General features: G+C 36.3%; 1 pseudogene across 1 annotated transcript; it reads right to left on the bottom strand.

Annotated features, from left to right (window-relative positions):
• Window positions 1–1777: 1777 nt before the first annotated feature.
• Window positions 1778–24082, bottom strand: LOC145589129 (benzyl alcohol O-benzoyltransferase-like; annotated as a pseudogene). The gene is made up of 4 exons (XR_014101632.1): window positions 23771–24082; window positions 11632–11780; window positions 2979–3252; window positions 1778–2462 (listed from the first exon to the last, which is right to left on the bottom strand). The product of XR_014101632.1 is annotated as a benzyl alcohol O-benzoyltransferase-like (transcript).
• Window positions 24083–24159: the final 77 nt, after the last annotated feature.

Below are 24159 nucleotides of genomic sequence, written 5' to 3'. Positions count from 1 at the left end.
TTATCAACAATGGTGTCGTGGTGTTATTGATTTGACACATGTCCCGTTATAATTGTTTTACCTCTTTAAAAAAATTAAAAAAATCAGAAAATAAAATAATAAAAAAATTTATTGTTAACGTCAAAGGTTACTGTTAATAAAAATTAGTGAGGTTGAGGGCACAACTTAGACGTTTGAAAAAGCATGGGCACAACTTAGAAAAATAAGAGGCTCGATCTGCCGTTGCAAAAAAAAAATCAAAACTATTAACCTAATTTATACAGCTACTTATTACAATTGATAAATCATAACTATATAAGTAGTATACTCGATTGCAAGTTGATAAAGCATGAAATTTTATATGAATTTGGATATATTTTCTTTTAATGTGCACTACATCCTTTTGTGGATTTGTACGTGGAAAAATATGGGTCTATGGGCTTAAATGAAGAGGAGATTGTTACTGTTGGGGAAACGCCAGGAAGTAATTGTGGGTTGTGACGGACCAGCCCACCAATAGCAATCATTCTTTAATTTGTCATTAATATTGAGATTGTGAACCTAATAGTGCATATGGATAGCTAGGTCGATATCCTACCTATTGTCACTTAACTCCTTGACTAGGAAATTTAATTGAGAACTAGCATTATAGTGAAATTAATCATGCGACTAATTTTTGGCTAGCTCAAATCACGTGAAATAGATTAAGTAAGTCATTGTCGGTCCACTATGCATGTGACTACTAGATCGTAAAAAGATTTTAGAAGAAGATTTTATCTTAAGAGTACAATGTTTAGTTTTTATAACTACGTATTTCATTATTTTTTATCTCAAGTAGAGATAGATGAGAGAGAAATGAATATCGAATGCAATTAGTGCAGTGGTTAGTGTGGGCTAAGCGATTGGTGGCAGAATGTGAATTTTGCGAATCAGTTGGTGCGGGTTGGTAGGAAGGTGTTGATCTGATAGAGAAATGAATGTCAAAATGGTGAATGGATGATCAACCTCACTTAAAGAACTAGTTTTCATTTTTCAATAAATGTATTTTTTAAAACTGAAAGAGAAAACCTCACAAAACATGTTGGCAAGGTTGGTTGAGTTTGACCAGCAAATTTACGGGTTAATAGGGGTTGGTTTAAATCGGGTTTCAGGTAAAAAAAAGTTCAAAATTCACAAAAAAGGGTCGGGTCGAGTTAAAATTTGACAGGTATACTTGACACATTTTTTTTTCACTATTCTTATATTAACTTTGACTATATATAGTTTTTTGTCAATTAAAAACTGTACAGATTCCTAGATAGAAATTGTTTGTAATACCCCATAAGTGTAAAATGAAGAGAGAAAAATATACTTGCATGTGATGAAGAGATAGATAGAGAGAATTGGCAGCCTAAAAAACAAAAAACATTTGTTGCAAATAATGTGTAGCATATATATGTTTTAAATTTCAAATTGTGTGCTCTAAGATTTTGAAGGATATTTTGTCAACTACCCTATAAATGACCAAAAATAGGGCATTTATGTTATTTTTTTTGTCAATTCTGAGCTTAATTTGAATCCTTAAAAGGGTTAAAATGACCCCTAAAAGCTTACTCGATCAATTTTCATGATTAGAAAAATAATGACACGCTAATCAAAATATTTTTCGAAACACAAAACGGGGCATTTATCTTTATTTTGCCAATTCCGAGCTTAATTTGAATCCATAAAAGGGTTAAAATATCCCCAAAACTTAACCCGAGCAACTTTCGTCACGAAAATTAAGAAAAAGTTATTTTTATTAATTAAAATAATCCAATCACTCACACATTTGAACCCACCACTCACAAAGAAGAAGAAATAAAGTGAATGATCCGGGACGAGCAATCGGATGCTCCGAATTATCACTCAACAACCCGTTTAACTCCTTAACAAAAATCTCCATAGCATTACTAGGCAAACAAAGTGGTACCACAATTACTTTTTCTCCTTTCTTATTTTTAAATGGGATATAAAACTAGCAACCCCAGGTATCGCCCGACCCTACCTTTAGCGAGTCCTCCATAAGCGGGCAGGCCCCATCCAAGCAAGATCCCAATCCCGGACCGTGTAACGTCTGAAACCACGAAAGTTTGGACCACAGTGAAGTGGGGCCTACCCTTGAGGACCATAAGGTCAGCAAGTGATTGCATGTACTCATGTGAGACTGCAGCCTTGGTCTTCTTAACAAGCGCTAAGGCGTACCCCTATTGGGTTGTTGGATAGGTTGCTTGCAGAGGAGACAACTATTGGGAACGCGAATGCATTCCCGTAGAAACCTGAGGGGAGAGGTGGGTTGAGTAAGGGACGGGAGTTGAAGATGCACATTATTCGGACTATTTCTTCCGGGTCGGGTTGTAGGGCGATGGTACGGCATCTCCATAAACATGCAGTGAGAATTTCGAATGTTGATGATTTTAAATGGGGTGGGAAGAAACGCTTTAGAGCAGCTATCTCCGTGGACCCTTATTAATGAAATAGTTTAAAAATGTTAATCACGTAAAAAAGAAATAACGTACTTGGTTGAAATTTAAAATATCTAATCTGAACTAGTTCGATGTTATGAATTTGATATGAAAGTAGACATTATTTGTACGATTGTTTATTAATCTAGTTTTATAGACATTCAAAAGTTATTGTTCTTTTTCCTACACATTCCTTTACGAGTTTACGTGTAAAGCTAGTTAAGCACTTAGGCCTATACAAATGTACGGAATAGTTGATACAAAGTATACTACTCCGATCCTTATATCCCTAATTTTTGGCCCCATTACAATTAGGTGGTAGGATGCTAATTGAGTAATTGGTAAAACATGTTAGTGATTAGGGATACTATGAGTGACAACTATACTTGTTGAGCTTTCAACTGAACAAAAAAATTGATATTATTATAATTATTATTGTGGTAGGAGCATCTTATTTTGTTCAATTACTAGTCTACTACTATTGGACTAATAAAAGGAGGAAAGTATGAAACATACCAAAGAAAAAGGACTTGTGAACCATATCATCCAGTGGAATAATGGTACCCTTAGTGTCGGCTATCTCTTCATACTCGCGGTACTCACAGGTTGCTCGTGGTGGATCACGAGCGCAGAGACGGTGGCGCTCCCATGCAGGCTTAATCAATGGGGATTGGGCCCCACGAGCAAGCTCGGCCACTGCATTCATGAATTGAACTAGGCCCGGAGCATCAGCCATTGTGTGGTTCAATCGTAGTGCTAATATGAACCCACCACATTTGAGTCTTGTCACCTATTATAAAAGAAAGTGATGTCTCATATGGATGTTGATTGCTGATAATTGCTAGTTTGCTACAACTATTTTCAATGATTCAAAAAATTACTAAGACTTCCTTTTTTTGGTACGAAGTGATTTTCATAAATTACGTTAATTTACCAACATTTGGCCTATTATTGATCGCCACTTTTCTCATTTGTATAAAACACGTGGTATTTTGTCGTTATTCTTGTACAAAAAGTAACGTAACATGCAATTATAGAGTACTTAATTAAGTGTTGCAATTTTAGTGAATGAGAGGAAGTAAGGTGCATTAATATTGTGATAATTAAGAAGAGAAATTGGGTTAGGAGTTAAGACGATGTTGATTATTGACACCTAATCACATACTTAACACCTAATTCTTGTTAATATAGTCTAAGAAATCTACGATCATGTCTACTACGTTCATGTATAGAGTAGTACTTTTTTTTTTGGTTCACACTGAATTTGTAGTTGGCCACATTAAAAGTATTGGTAAATAACGTTAATTCTTAAATATGCAAGAGCCATAAATTCATTACTACTCCAATCCAAGCTATATGATTCGTACCAATCAGACAAGTAGATAAGCAATTACTCCGTATATACTATTGTTACCTTCGAGAAATGCACAAAATTTATTAAAGTTGCAGTCAATCTATGCATGGTCAATAATTTATTACCTCTTTCTTGTAAAAAAAAAAAAAAGTATTACCTCTTTCAGGACCACTGCACATAGTTGTTAATGTTGCAGTAACACTGAAAATTAATTTTGGCACATTCTTAATTGATTTTGGCACACCTCTATGTGAGAGGACAGTTTTAAGGATGTGCTAAAATTAATTAAGGGTGTGCTAAAATTAATTAAGAGTGTGCTAAAATCATTTCTCAGTAACACTATGTGCAATTCAATTGATCCAATCTAATTTAAATTATTGATTTTTTTTTAATTGACTAAAATTTGACCTTTTTGTATAATTGTATACTAATTTCTGATAAAAAATTATCAAATAAAAAATATATTGCAATGAGTAAACACACAATTAAAGATCTGATCTGATCAGTTTAAAAATACTTGTAATTAAGTACTCGATATTTGCATAAATAAGGGGGTTGTTATTCAACGCCCACAAATTACTCAAAACGCCCGCAAAATTACAAAATAATTACGATATTACCCTTGACTCTATTTCTTACCCTCTTCAACTCTATTTCTTATCTTCCATCCATTTCATAACTCTAACTCTCAAAATGAAGCTGAATTAAACTGTACAACCACCGAACATCGCCACGGTTACCACCATCAACACCACCGCCAGTACCACCACCACCACCACCACCACCACCATCGCTGCCACCACCACCACCACCACCCGGTTACATGTCGGAGGCGGAAAGTAGGGTGTCCACCCCGCCGGACCCACTTCGTGAGGTAAATTTTGTAATTATTGTTGCCGGCAATGAACAAAACCGCCCAAAAAAACCGTTTTGACCATGGTCAAACCGCCCAGGAAAACCGGTATGACCATGGTCAAACCGCCCAGGAAATCCGGTATGACCATGGTCAAACCGTCCAGGGAATCCGGTTTGACCATGGAGAAACCGGTTTTCCTAGGCGGTTTAACCATGGTCATACCGGATTTCCTGGGCGGTTTGACCATGGTCAAACCGCTTTTCCTGGGCGGTTTGTACTTTTTTTTTTTAATCTTTGCTTTTATTATTATTATTATTATTATTATTATTATTATTTCTATTATTATTATTATTATTATTATTATTATTATGTCTATAATAATAATAATAATTATTATTATTATTATTACTATTATGTCTATAATTATTATTATTATTATTATTATTATTATTATTATTATTATTATGTCTATAATTATTATTATTATTATTATTATTATGTCTATTATTATTATTATTATTATTATTATTATTATTATTATTATTATTATGTCTATAATTATTATTATTATTATTATTATTATTATTTCTATTATTATTATTTCTATTATTATTATTATTGTTATTATTAATATTATTATTATTATTTCTATTATTATTATTATTATTATTATTATTATTATTATTATTATTATTATTATTATTATTATTATTATTATTATTATTATTATTATTATTATTATTATTATTATTACTACTATTTCTACTACTATTATTGTTATTTTTATGATAAGTAGAATTAAGTTGTGATCATTGTTGTGATTATTATGTTTTTTATTTCCATTATTATCATGGTTATTATGCTAAATTTCATGTTATTTCTTTGTTTAGGCGTCATTGCCGGATTATGGGGGTGATGGATTTGACTACAGTGCAGTCTTTATAACGTCAACGATGTTCCCAACTTTTGAAGAGGCTTTTGAATGGGCTCAAAACATCTCTATTGGTTGCGGCTTTTTCCTTACAAAGTCTTCGTATAAGACACAACGAGATGGTCGGCCGGTCAAGTATCTGAAGTGCGATCGTGCCCATAGAAATACAGCCGAAGACAGGGATATGGAAAATGCTGTACGAAAAAACACAAAAAGAAAGGGTATCAAATGTCCTTTTCGGATCAAGATCACATGTGTGGTAGATGATCTTGGGTGGCAAATAATTCCTGTATCTGGTTTGCATGGCATGCACAACCATCCTATGATGGTTTATCGAGAGGGTCATCGACAAGTGAGTGGTTTAAGTCCGGCTGCGAAGCAATTGGTTCGTCAAATGAGTTCAGCATGTGCAAAACCTAGTAACATAATGGCAGCTGTGAAAGATGCGTATCCGAATGAGAACCCTAACATGAGGCACATCTACAATTTCAGAAGTCGTTTAAGGGTTGATGAAAGTGAAGGGAGAGATGTCGTAAACCAGTTCCTTCACTTGGCCAACGAGCACAAGTACGTTAGTTGGGTAGCTGCTGACCCCGACACACGTGTTGTCACCCATGCCTTTATGGCACATCTAGAGATGGCGAATATGTTGCGAACTTATCCACATGTCATAGGGATGGATTCTACATACAAGACAAACAGGTACAACATGGCGTTCTTCGAGATTGTTGGGGTCACACCGACAAACCAAAACTTTTTGATCGGGTATGCTTTAATGAAGATAGAGTCTTATGAGAGTTATAAGTGGGTGTTGGAGAAATTGAAGATGTATATGGGTTTTGAAGTGACTCCTACTGCGATTCTGACTGATCGAGAGTTGGGACTGTTGAAGGCGGTGAAAGAGGTATTCCCAGACACAGCTCACTTGTTATGTAGATGGCATATCAACAAAGATGTGTTGGCCAAGGTATACCATTTGTGTAAGAAAGATATGGTGTTAGCTGAGGCATTTAGAAACGGGAGGTGGTCAAAACTCATGAATGCAACAACTGAGGCTGAGTATGAATTTGAGTTGCGTCAAATGAGGGATACTTGGGGAAGGTCATGGCGTACCGTTGTGGATTATGTGGAAAAAACATTCCTTGTACACAAGGAGAAGTTTATCCCGGCATGGACGAATCAGGTGTTGCACTTTGGCAACGTGAACACGTGTAGGGTGGAGAGCCAACATTCTGTGCTTAAACAATGGCTCGGTAGTTCCAGAGGGTCGATGGATTCAATATTCAGTCGTGTGCATCGCGCCACAGAAGGTCTGCTTATTGGAATTCGTCATCAGTTGGAGGACTCCAGATGACGAATTGGAGTGGAGTATAGGGGCATGCCGTTGCACAATCTCAGTGGCCATATGTCCTTCCATGGTCTCAAAATTCTGAAGCAGGAGGTGACCAGGATGAGAGAGTTATCGGATGATGTGTACGAGCGATGTGGTTGTGCGTTGTTGATGACACACGGCCTACCATGTGCTTGTACCATACATACCTCGATTCAGGGTGGCACGGGTTTATATTTGGATCAGGTCCATCCTTTTTGGAAGACTCTCGTTATTGGGGATGGTGTAGGCATTCATACTTTTGCTGATGAGTCGGAACAGGACACTGCGCAATTTAGATCCCTAGTTGATGAGGTTCTACAACGCGACCCCGGTTTTGTGCGGAGTGTGAACCGAGTGTTGTTTGCGGAACTTCACCCTGAAGAAGGAGATTACGAAGAACCTGAGGTAAACGAGACAACCAAGGGTCGACCACCAGGTCAGCAGTGGTCCTCGTCTACTAGACGGGATCCAAGTGGGTTCGAGCACATTCTGAGCAGTCGTAGTCGTGGTCGTGGTCGTGGGCGAAGTCGTGGTAGTCGCAGGGGTCGTTCTACATCCAGCTCCGGTCGTGGAAGATCAAATGAATCTGTAAACATGAGGACGCCACCTGGTATAAATTGTTATTATTATTAATATTTTTGTACATTACGTAATGAATGGCGAATATGTAATTAATGTGTTGATGATGCATTTACAGGTAATCAGATGAACATCGACGAGTTTTTGTACGTCGATTGGTTTCCGAATATCATGTTGCCGTATTTGGAAGGATGGGTAGACCCTATCGGTGATGGCAACTGCGGATTTCGTTGTGTTGCAGAATTCTTTTGGGGTAACCAGGACGAATGGATATTGGCCAGGACTGTGATTGCGAATGAGATAACCAGGCATCCTAACGTCTACTCGCACATTTACGGTGATCAATTGGAAAATGAGGTTCGTCGTATCACGTGGACTGGTGGTAGATGCACAAGAGACCATTGGATGGCAGTGTTTCAAGACTTGTTCCCGATCGCAAATCTGTTCAACGCTGTCATTATGCTATTCGGTACAGGCATAAATGGTGTAGGTGTGTATCCATGCATCACTGTGTTACCGTGGAGTGCCCCGTCCACTTCCACGGGCCCGAGTAGGGAGCTTGTACTACTAACGGTGGGGAACTATCACTACGTGCGGTTGCAAATGTCTCCTAATTTCCCTGTTCCCCCTATAGCCGGATTTTGGTATGACGTCCGTGAATTTAGCGTCCAAGATTGGGACCAACGATATGCAAGTAGGATAGCAACATGGCATAATATTAATAGAAATTCTACTTGTAATTAAAAAACGCAATTTAAATTCCAGTTCTAAATAGTTTGTAATTACAATTTTAGTTATAATTAAAAGTTACATTAAATTCTATTACATTCTCATCATTGCATCCCACGCCGCAATAAGCTCCTGGGCCGCAACCACTGTTGGGGTTACCTCACCGCCCGTGTCTGCAATGAGTCGCCGAATCACATGCATGGAACGACCCATCCACTACAAAATACAAAGAAAATAATCATAACGTATAATATTTTGTACAATAATAAAATAATACAATGATACACTTCATGAACTACTTACGTAATCAGTGTTCGTCCTATCTGGAACTGCCGGAGGGGCTAGTTCCGCAGTATCGCAGATAAGCCGAGGATGGGAGTACGTAAAAAACCATGGCAAATAGTCAGGCGAGCATGTGGGAATCTCATCTAGTAGAGGTGGATGGACATGCAAGCCGATACAGCAGCTCCCAGGACCGAACTTCTTCCATAAGACCTGATGACCCCGAAAAGTGACGTTGTACGACCGGACATTAGCAGGTCTATACGCCTCGTCAGGGACAAAACCAGGGAGCGGTATCCCCTGCACGTGCCCAAGTTGCCGTAAGACCCTGTCTGGGTTATACGGCTCGACGATATCCCGGCACTGTATACAGCCCATGTAAGTGGTCCTCGGGACGTCCTGCGCAGGGGTGAGAGAGTAGGGCCGCCAGTTAACCTGCATATGCAATAACAATAAGAATGTTACGTTACATGACAGCACGTTAAACAATTTTACACATTTAATAAAACAATAACCATACCTCAGCATCAGTCATCTGATCAAGTCGGGCCCGAAATGATACGAGTCGATGCGCATCCCTAGGTTGTGCTCTAGTATCCCACATCGAGGCACGAGCCTCACCAGGCTGTACAACCAAAGCTCCCTGACATGGCCGAAAGGATGGGAAGTACTCATATATCCATGACTGGAGAAGCGTGTGACAACCACCAATGGCCTTACACTTAACACGGGAGGCGATACCCAACTGACGATAAAGGAAAGCAAGTGCAGCTGACCCCCAAGAGTAACGGTCAAGATCGTCAGTAGACTTCTTCAACTCCAAAATGCAGGAGGGAAGAAGGCGGTTACCACTCTTGTCAACGAATAAGGTGCTACCGAAGAGTGTTACGAAAAAAGCCATGAACTGAACGTCGGGAACCCGATCCAACAACTTGCACCGCTCATAAATGGTAGTCACCGCAACAGCACCGTTTTCCCAAACTGCTCTTGGTTTCACCAACAGCTCATCCTTACTCAACCCCAGCAACTCCTGAAAATCAGCCTGGAGAGACGCACCATCGCTGACCATGTCCACCAAGTCCCCGTCAACGGGGATCCCAAGAATGTAAGCGACGTCGTGTAGCATGATGGTCATCTCACCGAAAGGGAGGTGAAAAGTGTTCGTATCCGGCTGCCACCGTTCAACGAACGCAGAGATCAGAGGCCAATCAATGTGGGAATGCATGATAGACGGCAAGTGTCGTAGTCCAGTGACACTAACGCGCTCACGTAAATCAGCACTCAAATCTGTCTCCCACTCCTGTAGCGACCTGCACCACTGAATCCTACCGTGGCACTTCAACGGCTCACGATCCTGTCCGACCCAAATACGTGACGCAATATGAGCCGCGTAGCTGGGAATAAGACTCCCATCAACTGGACCCCCCGGCATCGCCTCCTGAACAAGCCAAGTCGTATCTGCGTCTCGAGCACCACGAGACCTACGAGTACGGCAAGTGCTCGTACTCGCACCACTAGAAGCCACAAACCTCCCTCCTCTACCTTGCATGACGAAAACCCTTGATAGCACCTCCCCGTGCTCGCCTCCTGCGGAAGTCGAGGCATCCTCCATGTCGTCATGATCAGGATCATAATCGTACATGACATCATCCGCCGCTCGAGAAGCTGCCCTCTCCCTCCTAACAGAAGCATCAACACCTCGAGATCGTGTGTGTCGAGGGCCTGATCCTTCGACATGTGTGAACTCGATGTTTAACCTCCTCATGTTTCGTGGCTGTTATTTAATTAATAAATGTAATTGGTATACGATTCAATAAATTTAATATATATAGAAATATAAATGCAATTACTTTTTTTTTATTTAATTTCCTAAATATGATGCTATTAATATATAAACTAATAAAACGTGAACTTAAATGAAACAAATATATATAATTAATATTTTTGTAAATTATACAGAAAACGTGTTCAAATAAATATTTTTTTTAACTAAACAAATATTACAATTAATCTAAACAATTAATAAACAAATATATTATTAATATAAATGTTTAAAAAAAACAAAAAAAAAATTAAATTAACGTGGTCAAACCGCCCAAAATAAACGGTTTGACCATGGTCAAACCGCCCAGGGAACCCGGTTTGACCATGGTCAAACCGCCCAAGGAATCCGGTTTGACCATGGTCAAACCGTTTATTCTGGACGGTTTGACCATGGTATTACCGGATTTCTTGGGCGGTTTGACCATGGTCAAACCGCCTTTTTTGGGCGTTTCGGTCTAAAAAAAAGACGAACCTGCTCCGGCACGCCGTCTTCCTCCCTCGACCGTCCGACGTTCTTCGTCCTCGGCATCTTGGCGGTTCTCCGGTGGTGTTTTTGGGTGCTTGTGGTGGTGGTGGTAAGGGGGTTGGGTGTTGGTGAGAATGGTGGTGGTTTTTTGTTTTTTTGGTTTCAAGTGAGTTGAAGAGAATTGTTTAGGGTAGAGTGGTTCAAGGGTAGAGTGGTAATTTCGTTGTAATTTTGCGGGCGTTTTGAGTAATTTGCGGGCGTTAAATAGCAGTTCACATAAATAATAAGTTAAAGTGAACATTTAAGACAATGAGAATTGAGAAGCTGTAAATTGGAAAAAATCAAATGTGCAATCTTTAAGAGATGATGGGAGTATAATTAGACTTCTTGTTTACTCTGAAATTAATTAAGATATTTTAAATATTTTAACTACATCACATACATCACTTCAAGTAACCATTTTCTTAAAATGCAAATTAAACAGGGAGTATATATGTGAGGAAATTAAATAGTATAAATACTCCATACGAACGAATTAGTTCATACTACTTCTAATAATAAGTTAATTGGACCTTATTAGATTAGTGTAATTAATCTCAGTATTTTTACTTTTATAACACAAGTTTTAATGATAAATTATTCAACTTTTACATTGAATATGTAAAAAGAAAAGTGCATCAACTAAAAAAACGAAATGTTGATGATAAACCAACAAATTATATTAGTACTTTTAAAAGTATACACCATACAAAAAACGAAATGTTGAATTAAATTACCTGGATGAGAAGCAAAGGAGTACCTAAGACATCACTAGAACCAGGAACATCAAAAACCAATTCTTCCAAACGAGGAAAAGGCGGTTGAAGTGCATCGCCAAAATCCTCAAGACTGACATCAGCATTAGCCTCAATAAACATGATCCCTTCTCCATTACACTCAGGGCCGTCTCATACGTTTTGGAGGCCCTTTTCTAATCTTAATATTAGGCCATAATAAAAAATAATTACATTATTACTCTACATTGTAACAAGCATCATTATTAGGCAAAAGCTAATGAGCGCTGACGGAAAGGATATTTGGTCGTTAGGCAAACACCCTAGAGTCAAACTACCTAACTAACCACTAACCTAAGCATAATGGTAAGTAAGGGTCATTCTTCCACAGGGACTAAGGGGAATCACCGACAAGTGTTAATTATAATAAGCTAGACCGAATCAAGGATTGAAAGTTTATGGACTAACTAGTTTAGACTAAAGAAATGACAAGGGAAAGAAGTGCTAGGGATAAATGGGGTTCAACACCAACCAAAACAAATAATCGATAACAAGGATAAATCATGAACATACATGGGTGATAGAATGGGAACTCAATGTTGCCTTCTTTCAAAGATACAACACTAAGCATTTCCTAGACCAAACAACTAACATAATAAGAAACAAAGTCTCAATGATATGAAGTGGATTTCTAACTCGAGTTTGTCTTTCAATTGGTCCGAGAAAGCTTAAGGCACAAATAATTGGGATTTCTCACCTAAATTATCACACTAAAGCATCCTATTCATTGAAACAAAGTATCCATAGTCATGAAAGAAGCATAATCCAATTGCACAAGAAATGACTCACTACCAAACCCCATCTTTCAATGTGAGTAAGGGAATGAACACATGAGCATAGAGTGGCCACCAAAGTACACATGCAACAATCAATTCAAGCACAAACAACTATCAATCCAAAGTAGAACATGAATAAATCCAAGTCAATCAACCATGGCTTGGTTGTGTTTTCACCCAACCCCTAACTAAAGAACTACTCACAAATCATGGATAAGAGTAACATTCTAACATTAAACATGCAAGAACAATTAATAAGGAAAAAGAGAAAATCACTAGCATATAAAAACAGAAAATTAAGAAGAGAAGAGAGTAAGAGATTACTACTTGAAGCTTTAAAGTTAAGGAGAAATGTTGAAATTGAGAGAATAAAGCTTGAAATTATCTTCTACAATGCTTGAGTTTGAGAGATTCTAAGCTAAAACAACTAATTAATTAAAGATCTACATTGTTAACTAAGAGAAAGGGCCTAAGAAGACTAAGGGAGAAGAAGATCTCCCCTACAAATGAAGCCAAAGGGGTATTATATAATCCCCAAGTAAAAGGACGGAGAAAACAAGAATCGGGGTCGGTTACAGGTGGGCACGGATTTGCCAAAGGTTGCACGGTCGTGCAGACCTATTAAAATAAGTGTGGTAGCTACTGCTTGCCCTTGCACGGGCGTGCAAGGATGTGCACGAACGTGCCATATTTTGGCACGGACGTGCAGCAGTTTCTGACGAAAACAACTTTATTTCGGAAGTTCATAACTTCTTCATTTCTCATTGGAATAAGGCATGTGACCAGTCCACTACAAAAAAATACATTGTTCACAACGATTAAAGTCGCTGCAATATATAATTAGTCGTTGCTAAATACGTATTTTGCAATGATATTAGTCGTTGCAGGGTTGTTGCCGGTAAGCCTGTAGCCAAAGGCTTTAGCAACGACTATTGTTGTTGCGAAAAATATTGTTTTGGCAATGACTTTATTTGTTGTGAAAGATTTATCGTTGCGTAATATGCATTAAACTTGATCGATCGTAAATAGTTTTAGACAACAAAAATAGTCGTTGCAATAATTAGTAAGACAACGACAAATGTCGTGTTACATCATTGTTTTTTGCAACAACAATAGTCGTTGCAATAATTAGTTTAGGAAAGAAAACGACATTTGTCGTTGCATTACTTCAACGTTTTGAAACAACAATAGTCGTCGCAAAAATTATGTAATGTATGATTTTGATTCTTTTTAGCGACGACTATACACTATTGTTACCTAATTTAATTTTTAGTAATAATTATTTATTTTAGTTTTGCAATAACAATTACCAAGATACTTGAATTTACTATTTTGGATATTTAAAAGATGGAAGTTGTTCCAAGTACAAACATTTTCCATGTTTTCCCAAAATGTGACATCAATGTCACATAATATTCAGAATATACATAGTTTAATGTCATGCCCAAAAATTGGTAGTACTCTATTCCTACCACAACATTCAAGATAGTATTTCATTCATTCCAAAAAAATACAACATCAGTTCATTTAATGCCCAAAATACCCATCTTCTTTCAACATCCACAACGAAGGCACCTTAGCAAAACTTTCATATCCTAATCTGCATACAATTGGAGATATAAATTAAATTGTTTCGATAAAAACTTCTCAAAGGTTATAGTTAGCAAATTCCGTAACATTAGTTTTAGCATACAACTTTAGACATCACTTATACAAGTTTACAGTGAGTAATAATAGTTTAACTTAATCTATGATAGCCAAATAATAGTAAAAAATTTCATACTTCATTTGAGTTATCAAAATATGAGTTATTGTAAACTGATACTTTTTACAAGAAATTACCAGTTTAGTTTTTTTTTTTTTTTTTTTTTTTACTTGCTAATTTATATATATATATATATATATATATATATACTTCCTCCGCCACGCATTATGTGCAACAATTACCAAAAACGGATGTTTCACATTATGTGCAACAAATGATAAATTTCCTTTTTGAGTAAGTTTTTTTTAGTGAAATTACATTTCTGCCCTCACTTTACTCTCACTAAATACAATCAATTTTCATAATTAGATTTACTTAAATTATAACATAACTTATTATACTTAATCATTCCCACCAAAATTAATTCATCCCACCTAACAAAATCGAATTCAACCGCCAAAACCCATTTGCATCCCACATTCCACAACCCCTAAATTTTCCCCAAAATTCCAGAAACCCTTCTTTCTCCCTCTTCTCACCGATTTGCTTCAACTATTCATCTTCTCCACCCATTTCGTTTCTCACTCTTCAATTTTCTTTCAAACTCTTTCATTTTCCTTTCTCACTCTTTAAATACATAACTCGTTCTTCCCTGTTCTACTCAGATAGGAAATTGAGTCCCTAAAAATGGCAGATCTTACCCCTATGTACGATGCCTTTTTCGAAAGTGAGGACGACCATGAAACGAAGGTCCTAGCGAAACTTTTGAAGTCATTGGAGGGTAAATCTTCTTCACCCAAGCGTTTTTACAAATCTGAGGAAGCTAAGAAGGTGTTATCCGAGAAATCTTTCGAGGCTATTAGTACGGTCCTTAAATCAATTGAGGACGACGAAAATGGTGTGGATGATATGACCGATGCTGAGTACTGTGCTTGGATGAAGACTTTTCCTAGGCCAAAACCTAAGCCTAAAAAATTGAAAAGGGTTTCTTCTGATGTGATGAGGAGATTAAGGGGAAAAGGGGCGAAACTAGTTGAAAAGATGAAACTTCAACGGTGGCTGAAAAACCAGATGAAACCCCGGAGGAAGAAGAGTTGTACGGCTTCAAATTGTCCGACCCTCCCCCCAAGATGATTTTCCCTTCTGAAGAGGCCAAACTCGGGTCCAAGAGGGTCCGATCTGGGATTGTCGTTGATGAGGAGAAATTTGATCCTTGTCTCCTTGAATTTGTAAAAGATCTGGACCGCAAATTTCATCCCTCCAACTGATTGCGTGCAGCGTAACGGTTTCTTAACCTTAATCTTCTTTTTATTTTAATGTGCAGCGCATATAATTGCTGAAATTGGTTTGTGTTGGTGTTAATTGGTTGAAATATCCATTGTTGGAATTTATTAAGGAGTGTATGTTTTATATGATGTGGGGTGTGAAGTGCTCTTTGTCAGATTGTCTTTGAAGTCACCTAGAATTTTCTTACTTGCGTTTGGCATGATTGTTTGATTGCTGTTTTTCTGCTATTGGTGGCCTTTTATTCTTTGTTGGCTGATTTTGTTGGTACCTTGTTTATTTTTTTGGTATCCTGTTGCTAATTTTATTGGTATCCTGTTGATGGTGTTGTGAGTACCCTACTGCCTGTGGTTGCGTTTTGAGTCCCTAGTTGTTTGAAGGGTTTGCTGATGGGTGAATGATGACTTTATGTTTTTTTTTGGGCTGTGATCTCAATGATCACTATTGAGAGATCACTATGTGTGCATCATGTTCCACCGAATTGGAGTCTTTTTGGATCCTATGTATAGAGTCCCCCTCATTTCATTTAGGTGTGCATTGTGTGGTCCATATGATGAAGGGACTCACATGATCAACATATTGCATTATGGATTTGCTCCACCTATGTTGTATGACATTGGTGTTGAGGTAACCATATTTGGTTTGTATGTGGTGATTAAAGTGTAAACCATCTGATGGAATTTTTGAAACCATAGGTTTTGAACCCTTATTTGAAACACACAATGCAATAACATTAGCAACTCAAAAGTTTTTCATTGAATGATTCATTCTTTTCAAGTGATACACCATAGTTGTCTTACAAAAGGGACCTATTCTAACTGCCTGACATGAAATACATTGACACATAAAAGAAAAAAAGGACAATAAAAAAAAAAAAAAAAAAAAAAAAAAAAAAAACTACTCAAAAGTTACACATAACCACAAGTGTGTTTGAGTCCCTTACATATGGTTATGTGTGGCAGTCTGATTGTAGGCCCTAAATCCAAAAACTTACTTTGCACTTTACACACACTGAAATTTCCTAATCTGCATCAACTTCCATTTCATGATCATTAACTGGTGGTTGTTGATGTGAAGGCCTGAACCTATCATTCAGGTACTTCACAGCAGATTGAACCAATTCATATGGTACTTCCAACCTCTCTGGAAGAATGCCTTGCCTGTCCAATACTCTTTTCTTCATATGCTGCAATATGTAATTGTTCCCACCATCTTTCTTCAAAATTTCAGTCATACAACTTTGCAATGACAGCCAAATGTATTTGTTTGCATTAGCATCAAATGTAGCAAATGCCTCTTCAACTTTCTCAATTAACTCATCCACATTGGTTGGAAAATGTTCATATTGAATTGATTGGATTGTGTTGAAAAGACCCAAATCTAAAACATTAAGATCAGGGGATTGAGGGGGTTGGTACTGCATTGTGATGTTGAACCCTTGTTGTGTTGTTGCTGCCATAAACTCCTCATCTTGGGGGATTTTGTGTGGCCTTGCATTGTCCCATTGTATGCATATATTTTTATCCATGCATGAGGGCCACTTTGAAATGATGGCTGGTATGACTTTGTTGAGGAGCATTTCTCTGATTGCATCTTTATTCACATTTTGCATTGCTTTTGTGACAAAAGTCCCTGCTTGCCTATGCTTGCTTGATTTCTTGGCTGGTTCCTTCACCACAAATGGGAAAATCCCATATTTTCCATCATGAATGACAACAACATTTCTGTCACGAATTGGGTGTCCAATGACTGCCATAAACATGACCTTAATCTTAAACCTTTTGGATTGTTGAAATCTGTGTGGGTCTTCTTCTTTTGGTAACAAGTAGAACCTCCTTGTTTCCGGGCTCAAATAAAACCACTTTTCATCTATGTGGATGACATGATGCATGTCCTCAAATGTTGCATTTTCAGTTGGTGTAGCAGGGGTGAGATGGCTTAATACCCATTGCAGCCTTGCCACCTTATGGTTATCACTTAAAGCTGGATGGTTGGTGCTAGTATGCACTCTGAGTTTCACTCTTTTTTTCAGCCTATGAATGGTGACATGGGATACTTTTAAGGCTGCTGCATATTTTCTTTCTGTTGTTCTTAGCCTCAGTGGAACTGATTGCAGCCATTCATTAGAGAACTCCCTTGGTTTAGGACCTGTTTTGCCCAATTTTTTGGTTCTGACATCTATCAGCTCACCCTTCTCTTTTTGTTTCTTTACATCTGCATAAACTCTGCTGATTGTGCTTCTGTGAACACCATGTTTTCTTGCTAATTTGGTTTGTGCACCTCTTGGTAAATTATCATCTTGTAGTGTTGATAAAATGTCATCAACAATACTTCTTTTTCCATTTAGTGTTAGCTGTTTTCTGCTACTTACTTGTGCCACATTTTGTGCATCTGTGTTGTTATCTTGATGTTGTAATCCCACTTCTTCCATCAATAATTGATCCAACCCATAAAACTGATCAAAATCTTCTTCTTCCATTTTTTAGTCTTTTTTTTTTGGCAGTTGATGAACTAAAGAAGCTAAGTACGTGCTGAAGATTGACCCTTCAAATGATGCTGCTTTGACCACCCACTAAACCATGATTATAATGCTGATTTTGTATTTTTGTAAACTGATTGTATTTAATGCTAACTTGGTAGTGTATTTATGGTGGTTGTAATTTATGAAGAGAGAGGGAAACTCCTTGACTGTAGTAGTGTATTTATAGTGCTCTTTTGGTACTTAACATGGCTGGTGGAGCCAAACTTTAAATTTGGCTGAAATTTTAAAAATTCTGAAAATTTAAAGTTCCCTCCCTTTTTTTATAAAGCTGTTCAGGTTTTTGCTCCAAAAGTAACGGTCCCACATGCATTTCATTTCCTTAATCACATGGGCTTGTTTTCTCTCTCATAAACTAATTTACACTTAACAAATTTCTTCTTGGAGTTTGTGCAAGCAACTTTGTTGCACATAATGCGTGGCGGAGGAAGTATATATATATATATATATATATATATATATATATATATATATATATATATATATATATATATATATATATATATATATATTTAAGTCAAGTATAAGTGATACATAGAAAGTGTAGTAGGAAGAAAAATAAAGAAGAAAAGGGAATAACAAGATTTAAAGAAAAAGAAAAGAAAAAATAAATGTGATCTTTGCCAAAAAAAAAATTAAAAAAAAAGTATTCGAGGAGATTAGAAGAAAAGGGAATAACAAGTTTTAAATGATGTTGAGTTTAAAATTTTGGTGGGCTATGTAAACCGAATTTTGCAACTAACATCCAGTTTTGCAACTTTTAAGGTTAATGAATATATAGCGCAAAATAAAATACATAGTAAAAGTTTTACCTCTATCTTAATTGCTAGATACCTCTGTTTGCAAGCTGCTGCAGCAACTCTCTTTTAAAATCTTCCATAGCTTGTTGTTGTTGTGCTTTATGCTCTTCAAGTTCTGGTTGCTGCTTTTGTTTACAGTCTTCTAACTCTTGTTGTTGCTTTTGATGGCTTTCTTCTAGCTCTTTTATCCTTCGTTCTTGTTCTTGTATTTTCCGTTGTTGTTGCTCAACAAGTCTTCTTTGTTCCAATTGTTGTTTTCCTTTAGAATAACCGCGTAGTGCAGTCCCTTTTCCACGAACATACCCAGACCTGGCTGTAAAACTTGAATTAATCTCTCTTCTTGTGTCATTGAATCACCAACAGTAGCAACTATATTTTTCAGTTTTTCCTACCACGTAATCAAAGTTTTAAAATGAACTTATAGTTAGATTAAAGGAAAATTTATATTACATCAATCAGAGAATATATAATATATGTGACACATACATGAATTATCTTAGAACGTGTGCCATCAGCCCATTCAAGTTTATCTTCTTTGTTTGTATGTGTATGCTGAACAAGCCATATCACATCTGCAGTAGGCTTCACACCATCGTTCTCTTTTGTCTAACACAACAAAAATGCCTTTGCTTTAGAGTCACTATACAAGAAAAATTGAATATCATGTGCAGATGGTATATATTGTATGTTAGTATAAGGTTAGTCATACCAATATATCTTCAACTTCAACAAAAGATAAATTTCCAGAGTGTGAATACATCTTTTGTTTGATAATCGATTTTTGGAATTCCTTTGGCTTACTATCTGCAAAAACACATGAACGAAGATTATAAGACCCAAATCTTTAATGAGTTTCTTTGCTTCATAATAAGAATCAGGAATTGTAGAGCCATGAGCTTGATGTTGTAACTTAAGTAAGCTATCAAACGAACTGTCACTCCACTTATTGAGGACCTTCAAATGCAGCAGTTTCACAATATATGATAATTTAGACATTGTTGTACCTTCTACAGTTAATGGCTGTTGATACTCTTTTAACAAACGGTAAAACTTTTGTGCATCAGCATTAGGTTCTTCGGGCATCAGGTTGTTTTCATTAGATGTATCCTCATCTAGCCCCACATTCATAGAAGCTTCACCACAAGCATCTTGTAACATGGCAAATCCACTATCATGATTGCCAAAGTCATTGCCATTGTCATTTTCCTCATCACTTGAATCATCATATAATTCTCCATGGAATTCCCATGAAGTATACTTCTCATACATTCCCCATTTTAGCAAGTCAAATCTAACATCAAATTTTCTTTTAAAAAATATATTACGACAACTATTACATGGAAACCTAAAAGTGATAGTTTCTTTTTCATTTTCTTCAACACAGAAAGGGCAAAATCTAAGAAGCTATCTACACCATCAATATAATCAGAGGATGAACGATTCTTTAATTTCATCCATGCCTTATTCAATGCCATATCCTAATATAAAAAATCAACTATATTAATGAAATATCAAATTTTTATACAGGAAAAAGTAATAACAATTTTCATAGCTCAAATTTATGCTTTAACTTGTATTCTACCAGTACAAAAGTTCAGAAAATGAACTCATTTTGCACAAAACTTGTTTCTTCAATCTTCTTCCCCTTACCCATATAAAATTATAGGGCACGAAAGTAAACAAACACAAGAAATCCGTAAAACTAAACCTTGATAAAGGAAAAAAACAGAAGCCTAAAATTATCAACCAATATTATCTTCCTTGTCCCAATGACTTATAGTGTGTTTTTTTGTATTATATGTTTGTTAACTTGTTAGGAATTGATCCTTTCTTAAGAGTAGTAGTACATATAATGCCTTCAAGTTGGAGTATACAGGGTAAATGGCAATAAGCAATGGTCCCATCAGTGCTACTAATATATAACTATTATAATTTAGTTGTCATGACTCGTCCTCTTCAGTGCTACTAAAAATCAATGCTACTAACCAACAAGATGAATTATTATTTGCATAACTACTCATAAAGCAAAACAATTACGTACAACATATCAATACTCCACCCAATTAATTTATAAGAATATAAGTATAAGACAAATTGTCCACTCATTTATTATTCATAATGCTACAAAAATGACTTTTATATGATATAACCAAATCAAAAGTCAACCCAACCCCCCTCCTCTTTCCCAAATTTTATTTTACATGTAACATTAAAATAATTTATAACCAAAGTTTCCACTATAGAAAAACATGATAACTGTAAAGTGATGTCCAGGTATCCATCTATTTTATTTTATAGGAAATTAAACCAAACGTCAATGGGGAAATGATACTAGAAAATGGAAAATGTAGTAAAAGCTAAGGAACTAAGGCTTCCATAATTAGTTTCATATAACCTCCATTGTAATAGTATAAACTTCGCATTCTCTGTATTCCAATCTACTCTGTTTTGTAGCTTTTTTTTATCCTTTTTAAGTGTAGATAATTACAAGAAAATGTGTACTCGTAATATATCTCAACCTTAATCTACTTTCATTTATATAGCAGCAAATAGAATAATAATGTGTCTAGAGATAAAACTTCTGCCACTCTTGTTAATGAGCTAAAAGTAGTACCTTTAACTAATCTAATTTATAAAATTTTGCCCCAAAGTAAGAAAATTCAACATTCTAGTAAACCCACTATATCCTAAGCCATAAAAAGTCAAGTCTAAAAGTTAATCAGACATGTTCATGGTTTTTATCAACATAATGAAAAATTAGAACAAAATAATGAAACTTTATAAAAGCAAAAACTTCTACTCACAAAACCCATTACATTTTAGAACTAAATTGAAAAAATATTTGAATAAATTAAATTAAGGCATGTGAAAGGGAGGAAGATAAATTACCAAATACCAGTTTTCCTTGAGAATTTTAGCACTTAAATTCGTAACCGAGTTCAGATGAATCCCTTGAGGAGAAGTATGTTGTGGAGGCAACTATTAAAAAGCAATATGTTTATAATCTCCACTTTCACTAACAAAATACAGATATGCAAAGTTGATACTACAATCAATGAATATAAAAGCTAGTATGTAAGAAAATAGGTGAATTAAAGATGACAAAAATGAAAGCAATAGACCACAATTGAAGTTGTAGCTAAAGTTTGATGGGTCGCTGGACCGGAGAAAGTGAAGAGGTTGAGTCGCCTGAGAAGATCTACTGGCCGTGGATTTTGGGTCACCAAAGAAGATGGGTCTCCATTGGAGAGAGTAGTGGGAAACAGTAAGGGTTTCGAGGGTTTTCTTCAGAGCAAATGAAAAATAATAGAAGATTTGAATGGTTTAATCTATATTTTTGTCTTACCCATTTTATTTTCCTAAATGTTTGACAACGACTTGTTGTTGTCATTATTTTTTCTTCTTTTTTACAACTACATTGGCTGTTGTCATATATATACTTTTTATTACACAACAACTATTTCGTTGCAAAAACCTGACTCAAATTTTCATTGAGTGCCCGCGCTATATTTGGAGGGAGGGAAATGAAATTTTCAGTTTTTGCTACAATATTTGTAACGCTAAAATTGCAGTCGTCGCAAATAACCTATTTAGCAACGACCTAAATTTTGTTGTTGCAAAAAGTCGTTGCCATAAATGGGTATTTTCTTGTAGTGGTCGTTGGAAAGCTCTTGAGATGAGCTTTAATCTCCAATTTGAAGCACTTCAAAATATTAAGTAGAACAAAAGTTATGATCATTTGAATTTGACCTTAATGCAAATATCCTTCCAAAACCCTTCCAAATGCTCTTATTTCACTCTTGGACTCTTTTCCTTGTTTATTTCATTCTTCCATAGCTCCCTCATTTCCTCCTCTTGCCTCCAAATTCTTTTATTATTTGCTCAAAAGCTTCAAAGTACCTTCTTTACACCTAAATATGCACCGAAACACTAGCAAACCCGTGAAGCATAGGATACACAAAAAATGCATAAAAATAGAGTAATTAGTGAACTAAGACATTGATTTCTCACAATTCTAAGGCTCAAAATCACTCTAAAATCATACAAAATTGCAAGCTATCAAGCGCCCCCGGGCGTTAGATAAGAGAATTAAAAGTGGAAATATTAGAGTAAAATTAACATTAATTACACCGAACGACGCGTGATTTTGTCATGCATTCCTAACTTAATACCATTTCAACCAATATAATTATTCCTTATCTAACGCCCCGGGGCGCTCGTTAGCAAGATCCTTATTATTATTAACTCGTGACAATTCTTTGCAATTTGCAATTGATTTCAAACTTTAAAGAAATTAGACAAATAATAAAATTGAAACAAAGTTGCAATCAGTCCGCATATGCTTGATTGATTGGTGGATTGGATTAGGGGCTTTTCTTTTCCCAAAATAATACAAAATTAAATGTCAATAAAAGAAAAAAAAAAGGAATTGGAGAACAGCAAAATGAACCATGAATGATAGTAATGATAATATATATAGCTGATTTTTTTTAGAGGAATAAGAATTTCTTCGGTTGCCAATAATTCAAGGATCAAAACAAATTAAAAAGATATAAATTTTTTAAAAAAATTAAGGAATGAGAAAATTTCTTCAGTGTTAATACGGAGTAACAAATTTTTTGAGAAAAATTACATGAGAATTGTTCATTGAATTTTTTTGTTACAACAAGAAAATAGTGATAAAAATAATGGAAAAATGGAATACAGAAGGTTTCATAATTTAAATTGAAAAGAGAGAAGGTAATAAATCACAATTTGGTTAATTCAACGGAAGTTTAATGTATTAAATAATAGGGTAATTAGTGTAAATTTAATATTGTGTCTTTGAATAAGATAGAGATAAGAGAGGATTATGAACAGGGTAATAAATACAAAGGGATCAAGTTTTTTTTTAAAGAAATTGAGCTACGGGCTTTTGAGGCCCTCATATATCTGGGGTCTTGTGCTGAGGACCAAGATGCACAGGGCCTTAACCGGCCCTGATTACACTCTACTACCAATTTCCTCTCGGCTTTCTCCATAAGCCGCCCCGCCAAAACGGATAATACCACACTAACGCCTTTCCCACGGCCTCCTTGATCACTCTGGCCGGGTCCCGGCCAGAGTGTTTTTCCTTATTCCGGTAAAATTGAATTACAGGAATTTGGAACCGGAGGCCGTCTTGGTAATCGATATCCTAGAGTTCCTTCAACTCGTATGGGGTGGGCCTAGCCGGAGCTATTAGCTCCGGGGCCCGCCTCGTTACGTTAAACATTAAGGTTGTTTTTGTACCACCTATGGAATGTGCCATATTGTAGTGTGGACTAGTACAAGTAAGAGAGTGGAAGAGAGATGAATAATAATGTAGTTTGAGTTGGGTTTGTGAAA

Source organism: Chenopodium album, chromosome 17 (assembly GCF_948465745.1).
Source record: "Chenopodium album chromosome 17, dcCheAlbu1.1, whole genome shotgun sequence".
Lineage (NCBI taxonomy): Eukaryota > Viridiplantae > Streptophyta > Magnoliopsida > Caryophyllales > Amaranthaceae > Chenopodium > Chenopodium album.
The sequence above is the reverse complement of the archived record's forward strand: the minus strand, read 5'-3'. Positions and strand labels throughout refer to the sequence as shown.